Genomic DNA, 8324 nt, shown 5'->3' with positions numbered 1-8324 from the left:
TCTTTATACAGAGTGTAGTATGAGTTTGGACAAATCTTATGGCCTTGCTGGTAAAATGTAATTTAGGAGAGCCAGGATAAGGAGGACATATCAGATCTAAGTGGCCAGTACATCAGGGAGACTAGAGGGACTAGAGGGGAGAGAGGAGCTCGAGAGCGATAGTCTGTAAGCCCTGGATGATGATTGAAGAGTGTGGTCAGAGTGGAGTACCCACAAAACCCACAAAACTCGAAATAGGGAAATTGCAGGAGTAATAACAAGTAGCTTCAAAGTCTTATAGAAGTATTTAAATCTACCATTTTAAGTGCAAATGAACACATCATTCTGAATAGAATGATACTGTGAAGCTATCCAGACATCTAGTTCTCTTACCTTTGAACGTGGCACCCGTATTATAACTCGACAAATGTATCGACAGAAACCCTTACAACGGAGCAGAGTCCATATCTTTGATCGTGCATATTAACCAACTGTCATCTCTCAGGCATCCCTCCCTGGGATGATGGTGTTTCCGTATACTTAACCAATAGGATTGATCTAGTGGATTATACCTCATTAGGTTGAGTCCGGCCTCGTCGCTAAGACGATACGCATGTGCATGGATAAACAGACACTCCCATCAACATGACTAGAGGTTGTTAGGCAGGTGATGAACGATATTCTACACACAGGCAGCCAAACAACTTCCCCCATTCACATCCATCATTAAACAGAATACACTGTATATCTCAGCCTCACAGTCAACAGGCAAGCTGCTGATCGTATTATTACACACATTTCTTCATCTACGGGATGAAAGCCAAGCATAACATAGTGGAGTGGCTCCATATGACAGAGATTAAGGCTACTGTATCGTAGCTGCGGAAAAGATAAATTGCTCAATTGTGGTTTTGTGGCCAGCCGTTATAAATCTCCCCCCAGTGTGCTGTGGCAGAGTATTATGGAGAGGTTTATGTTGGAGGTGTCGGTGGGGCATGGTTGTAGTTCAGCGGGTCTGGAATCTAAAGCATATGGAGGAATTCATAAATTATGTGATTATTATTATTTGCCTTGTTTTTATTCCTATAGGGCCATTCAAGACAACGCTACAATGTCTTCTGTGTTTATTAACATGATAGACAATGGAATATGAATAACCTGATGATATCATTGTATTTACAGATGTAGGATCTTAATTTGATCACTCTTTTGTTGCTGAGAAATGTCCTTCACCTCATGATATACAAACTTGTAGTGCATTCAAGGTTTCAAAATGCTTCTAAAGTTTGTAATTTGCACTATAAAATGTCAGACTTGATTTGCCCTATCAAAAAATGTATCAACCCCTACGCAAATGTCCATTAATTATAATCCACATAATAATTCACATTTCCTGTTGCGCCATGCAGTGTATATCTGTGCTATAGACAACATTTCTGTATGTTGTCTATAGCACAGATATACACTGCATGGCCAAAAGTATGTGGACACCTGCTCGTCGAACATCTCATTCCAAAATAATGGGCATTAATATGGAGTTGGTTCCCCTTTTGCTGCTATAAACAGCCACCACTCTTCTCGGGCTTTCCACTAGATTTTGGAACACTGCTGTGGGGACCTTCTTCCATTCAGCCACAAGAGCATTAGTGAGGCTGGGCACTGATGTTGGCTCGCAGTCAGTGTTCCAATTCATCCCAAAGGTGTTTGATGGGGTTGAGGTCAGGGCTCTGTGCCGGCCAGTCAAGTTCTTCCACAGCGATCTAGACAAACCATTTCTGTATGGACCTCGCTTCGTGCATGGGGTCATTGTCATGCTGAAACAGGAAAGGGCCTTCCCAAACTGTTGCCACAAAGTTGGAAGCGCAGAATCGTCTAGAATGTCATTGTATGCTGTAGTGTTAAGATTTCCCTTCACCGGAACTAAAGGGCCCGAACCATGAAACCCAGCCCCAGACCATTATTCCTCCTCCACCAAACCTTACAGTTGGCACTATGAATTTGGGCAGGTAGCGTTCTCCTGGCATCCGCCAAACCCAGATTCCATTGGACTGCCAGACGGTGAAGCATGATTCATCACTCCAGAGAACGTGTTTCTACTGCTCCAGAGTCCAATGGAGGCGAGCTTTACACCACTCCAGCTGACGCTTGGCATTGCGCATGGTGATCTTAGGCTTGAGTGAGGACGTTGCTTCCAGAGGCAGTTTGGAACTCGGTAGTGCGTTTTGCAACCGAGGACAGACGATTTTTACTCGCTACACTCTTCATGCCCTCAGCAGTCCTGTTCTGTGAGCTTGTGTGGCCTACCACTTTGCATCTGAGCCGTTGTTGCTCCTAGACGTTTCCATTTCCCCATAACAACACTTACAGTTGCATACAACATTGTGTAAAATAATGAATAAGTCTAAAATGTTTGAATTAACCACAATCCTCTGAAACAGAGCTACATGTCAAGATAAGAAGTGCAAAGAGATTTAAACCAGACTTCCAATGAGTTCAATCACTCAATTTTCTCTGTCTTTTGAGCAACATATTACGTTTATTTTTAAAATGTTGGGGTAAAATGAAATTAACAGATCATTGAAATGACTTGCATTCATTTTTTGTCAAATTCATAATTTTTTTTACAGTGTGGCTGTGTGGTTGAGCGTATAAAATGCCAATTAAATTCCAATGAAATGTACCATCCTACTACCCCAGAAGTCGGGGGTTCAATTCCCGCTTCCGCCTGTCCCACTGTCACTCCTTCTCGATCTCCTGTTTCTAATCTGTCTAAAGAAAGCATTGAAAAAATTAAGGTGGAATTCGACCCCCCAAAAAAATCCATATGCCCTTATCATCAATCAATATTTAGGCTATAAACCATTTACATTTATTTACCATTTGATTGTATGAGAGACAGTCTGCAAAAATATTGTTTTGTGTTTTGATGCTACCTTTTTCATGCACTGAAACCCCCCCAAAAATTTCACAACATTCTCTTAAAAACACCAATATTCAGATTTAAGAACCACTTTGGGTGTTTCAGAGTACTTCAATTGTTTTAAACCTGTGTATCATAACACTTGCATTAGGTTTATATTCAAACACCCTCCAAACACCATATCTCAGGTTAGGTACACTACCTTTCATGGTTTCATTACACAATCATAGTGTTTTGAGAATATTTTGACAGCGTATAATTTAACAGGACAATCCTCCTTTCTCTTTCTCTCTTAAATACACACACCTCCCTCTCACACCATTATCCACGGTGATATTGGAGAGGGCTGTGGTCCTCACACCTTCAGCAAGCTATCACCAGCAGCCCAAAGGCATTACAGACCTGTCCTGGCCTGTGGTGTAGTCATCAAAGCAGTTGTGGAACCAGCACTAGACCACACTACACTTCATCACCCCCATCACCTTGGCGACGAACTGACTTGTTGGAAAGGTGGCATCCTATGAAGATGCCACGTTAAAAGTCACTGAGCTCTTCAGTTCGGGCCATTCTACTGACAATGTTTGTCTATGGAGATTGCATGGCGTTGTGCTTGATTGTATACACCTGTCAGCAACGGGTGTGGCTAAAGTAGCCGAATCCACTAATTTGAAGGTGTGTCGACATACTTTTGTGTGCTAGTGTACATTGTATTGTATTTGACGTAAGACAATAGAAGAATAGCCATAACATAACAGATCTTTCTGTTGAAATCAACACCGATCTCTCTGTCCTGCACAGCCGTGATAACAACATGGCCCCTGATTCACGCTCTAACAGAACTCACTTTATCATATAGCGTTCCCTGCAACAAGGACAAAAGTCTTCGCTTTCATGCACAGTTTTATGCCATCTTTAGCACTCTGGGGGTATGCTAATTCCAGGAGCTTTGCAGTCGTTAATGATTTACTCACAAGCTGCCAAAGGGAGGCTCGTACTGTAGTAGCACAAACCAAATGGGTCACTCCAGCGCGAAATAACCCTCTAGCTAGTGCCTATGCACACCTCCCATAAGAGGACTGTAGTGCAGACACAGCTAGCCCCATGGATGGATCCAAACAGAACAGGCAATTTGGGGGAGAGAGAGGGAGAGCTATCCCTCCATCGAGTCATCAACATTGGGCCTAGTCATCTGGACTGGATTGGTCTGGCTGTATGTTAGGGAGGGGAGCATGGTGTGTGTGTGTGTGTGCGTGCGCGCATGCAGAAGAGGAAAGACCAGGAAAATATTTTCCTCCACACTAAATCCCCAATATTCAGCCCTGTGCCGAGTTGTTGTCTGTCTGGAAGGTGGTTTGAATGTCTGCTATTAAGAGCCACAGGCTGGCTGGCTGGCTGGCTGGCTGGCTGGGGAGAGATATTGGAGAGAGAGTCTGGTTAGAAGAATGGAGTGTATTGCGAGTCAGAGTAAATACATTAAAGGTAAACAACTGACTTATACGAAGAGGTAGGAGTTTTGATTACACCATGCTTTTTGGCTGTGGTGGCCAGTCATGATAATGATTCAAAAATATATATGTATCTACGCGTGCCAGGAAATATTTTTCTTTCCAAAATGACATCTACTGATATAGGCAACCTTTGCCATTTTGTTCTGTGCTGTTCTGTGCAGTTTACAGTTGACAAACTGTTTCCCTCACGCTTCACGCGCAAGAAAATACCACAGAACATACCATAGGACTGGAAGGTCCAGCATTATTCCAGAAAAAACGTACATCAAGAACTAAGGACATGACTCATCTTTAGCCAAGTACCTCTTCAGAGAACGTGTGTGTGTGTGTGTGTGTGTGTGTGTGTGTGTGTGTGTGTGTGTGTGTGTGTGTGTGTGTGTGTGTGTGTGTGTGTGTGTGTGTGTGTGTGTGTGTGTGTGTGTGTGTGTGTGTGTGTGTGTGTGTGTGTGTGTGTGTGTGTGTGTGTGTGGAGAGGGAGGGATGGAGGGAGGGAGGGATTCAAATATAATGCATTGTGAGAAGTCACATTCCACAACATATTTTATTCAGCCGTCTGTAGCAATCTCATCTTTGATGTTAATTGTATTCTTCTTAATTTGCCCACATACAGTACTCTCAGGACCTAAGCCCTCTATTTTCTTTTTACATTTTAAAATGTAACCTTTATTTAACTAGGCAAGTCATTGTGCTAGCCTACTATAACCATCTTGAAAGGACTATAAAATATTTACTTTATTTTTTATCTAACCTTAACCAGGCGTGTAAGTGAAGAAAAACATCTAATTTTCAAGTAGCTGCCTGAATTCAGAATGACCACGGTCTTACTGTTGTCAAACAGATGTAGGATGCTAATTTGAGCCAGTTTGCTAAAGCAGAGAAATAATTCTGCAGCAACAGGAAATGTGAATTATTATGTGGATTATAATTCATGGACATTTTTCTAGGGGTTAATACATTTTTTTGAAAGGGAAAATCAAGTCTGAAATTTCAAAGTGAAAATTACAAACTTCAGAAGCCTTTTTAAACCACAAATACACTACACATTTTACATTTTCTACAACAGGGTGATCAAATTAATATCTTACATCTGTAGCTGCACAAAGACTAACCCTTCTGAAATATGCAGATGTACCTAAAGCCACATGCTTTGTCTGCAAGAACTGAGTATTCAGTCAAACATAAAAAATGATGTAACACAAACATTATGACAGAAAAGAAGGGAAGAATGAATGATTTTTTTGTCAGGGAAAATCAAGTCTGACATTTTTAAGTGGAAATTACAAATGTTAGAAGACTTTTTAAACCTCAAATACACTACAAGTTTGTATTTCCTGCTGTGCAGGAAAATTCTCTGCAACAGAAGTGTGATTGAATTAAGATCCTACATCTGTATAGTACCCCAGAGGAAATACTAATGATACAATCAAAATATAGACAGATAATGAGGATAAAACACACATAATATCCAAAAAGACAACGCTTATATCCCAGTATTATACTATCTGCACAGCCACTGCCCACTCCTTTAGATATACTACTCCCAGACAGGTTTGGATAGGTTTCTTTAAATAGTTACCTGTCCAAATTTGTAATCAGTAATTTAACGTAAAAAAAAGTATATATTTCCAATGCTGAATTAAATGTCATTGAGAAAACAGAAAGGTGTCATAATGTATTTTTTTTTGGGCAAACATGATTTTAATCACACTTCTAAGAAGTAATTATCTAGTTATTTGAAAGTAACTATCATCTAATTACAATATTTTTGCTGGTAATGTAACTGATTACAGTTCATTTTTTTGTAATCAGATTACTGTAGTCAGTCAGTCCCCACAGATCATATAGATCAGGGATGGGCAACTGGCCCATGGACCAATTTCACATAAAAAAATATAGGAATTCAGTCGGGGTCTCAACTTACTATTGAGAGTTAAAATAACAGAATACACAATGTGCAATTTCGCAATTTTGTAATTTGGTTGTGCATCAACAGTAACTCATTAACCCATGTCAGCAAAACATTTATAGATTGGTAAGTTAGTCTAGCGGCCAGCTATCTAAACTTGTAGTTAGCATGGTCAAATTACCGACCAGGTGGGGCCCATTGATCATCGGTTATCATATTAAAAACTGCAAACATTTGCCTCCACTCTATGGAAAATGTGTAGAATTGCAGGAAATGAGCTGAAAAAACTGCACATTTTCTCTCTGCCCCATAGCAAAATTAGTAGAATTACATGAAATGAGTTATAACATTTCAAAATCTTTTCTCCGCCCCATGGAAAAATGTGTAGTATTGCAGCAAACTTGCTTTAAAACGGAACCATTTTCTCTACGCCCCATGGAAAAATCTGCAGCAATACTACCCCACCCCATCAAAGTTGCCCATCCCTGATTCAAATTATACAATCAAAAAGGGACCAAAAAAAACTGAGACCCCCAAACACACACACACACACCATAGTTTCCCTCTCTCCCATAATGTCATGCACACAACTACTTTGAGTCCTCTGAGTTGGGAATGCCCCAATTCAATGAGATGGGAGACAGAGCCAAAGAGCCTGTATAGTGAGGGCTTCCTCTCTAATCCCCCTCAAAGCTCTCCATATCTGATAAGATCGGGATCTAGATCTGTCAGACCGACTGGAATGACAACGAGACCAGAAAGAGTTGTCAGAAATGCCCGTGGTGAGGACTTGATATGCAAACACAACATGCTTCATTCATCACATAGCGTGCGATGTGGGATTATGACACAAACAATCAACCTAGTATTTAATGTTGTTCATTGTAGAGGACATGCTAACGTATCAGGTACCAGAGATGTTAATAGCAATGGGGGTTTAGAATGTAGCTGTATGTGATGGAGAGACCATATGTACATAATGTATATGAATAGAAGTAGTCTCAAATTTCCTAAAAATAAATATCTTCCTTCAGAATTGAGTTGAATAATCTGTCGCTAGAGGACGATTAAATAGCTGCTCTTGAGGATCATAGATGCTATTTTCTGGGTTAGTTCTCCCTCCTACGCAGTTTTCAGAAAGAGAAAGATGGGTGGAGTCATGATAAGGCCTCGACTCTAAAGCGAACAGACCAAGACCATCACGTTATCAAATGGTTGTTAGACAGAGAGAGAGAGACAGAGAAAAAGAACTGAGCAAATTAAAATGCTATTTGGCCCTAAACAGAGAGTACACAGTGGAAGAATACCTGACCACTGTGACTGCCCCAAACTTAAGGAAAGCTTTGACTATGTACAGATTCAGTGAGCATAGCCTTGCTATTGACAAAGGTCCCCATCAAGAGAAGACAGGCTGTGTGCACACTGCCCAAAAACTTCCTAACCTCCTGCCAAATATATGACCATACTAGAGACACATATGTCCCTCAGATTACACAGACCCACAAAGAATTCGAAAACAAATCATATTTTGATAAACTCCCATATCTATTGGGTGAAATACCACAGTGTGCAATCACAACAGCAAGATTTGTGACCTTTTGCCACGAGAAAAGGGAAACCAGTGACAAACACCATTGTAAACACAAGGTAGGCCCTAAAAATTGTCAAAGACTCCAGCCCCCCTAGTAATAGCCTGTTATCTCTGCTACTGCACCGCAAGCGGCCCCGGAGCGCCAAGTCTAGGACCAAGAGGCTTCTAAACAGCTTCTATCCCCAAGCCATAAGACTCCCAAACACCTAATCAAATGGCTACCCAGACTATTTGCATTGCCCCCACCCTCTTCTACGCTGCTGCTACTCTCTGTTATTATCTATGCATAGTCACTTTAGTAACTCTACCTACATGTACATATTACCTCAAATACCTCAACACCAGTGCCCCCCGCACATTGACTCTGTACCAGTACCCCATGTACAGTTGAAGTCGGAAGTTTACATACACCTTAGCCAA

The sequence above is a fragment of the Salmo salar genome, chromosome ssa08 (assembly GCF_905237065.1).
Source record: "Salmo salar chromosome ssa08, Ssal_v3.1, whole genome shotgun sequence".
NCBI classification, from domain to species: Eukaryota; Metazoa; Chordata; class Actinopteri; order Salmoniformes; family Salmonidae; genus Salmo; species Salmo salar.
Note: the sequence above shows the minus strand (reverse complement) of the source record.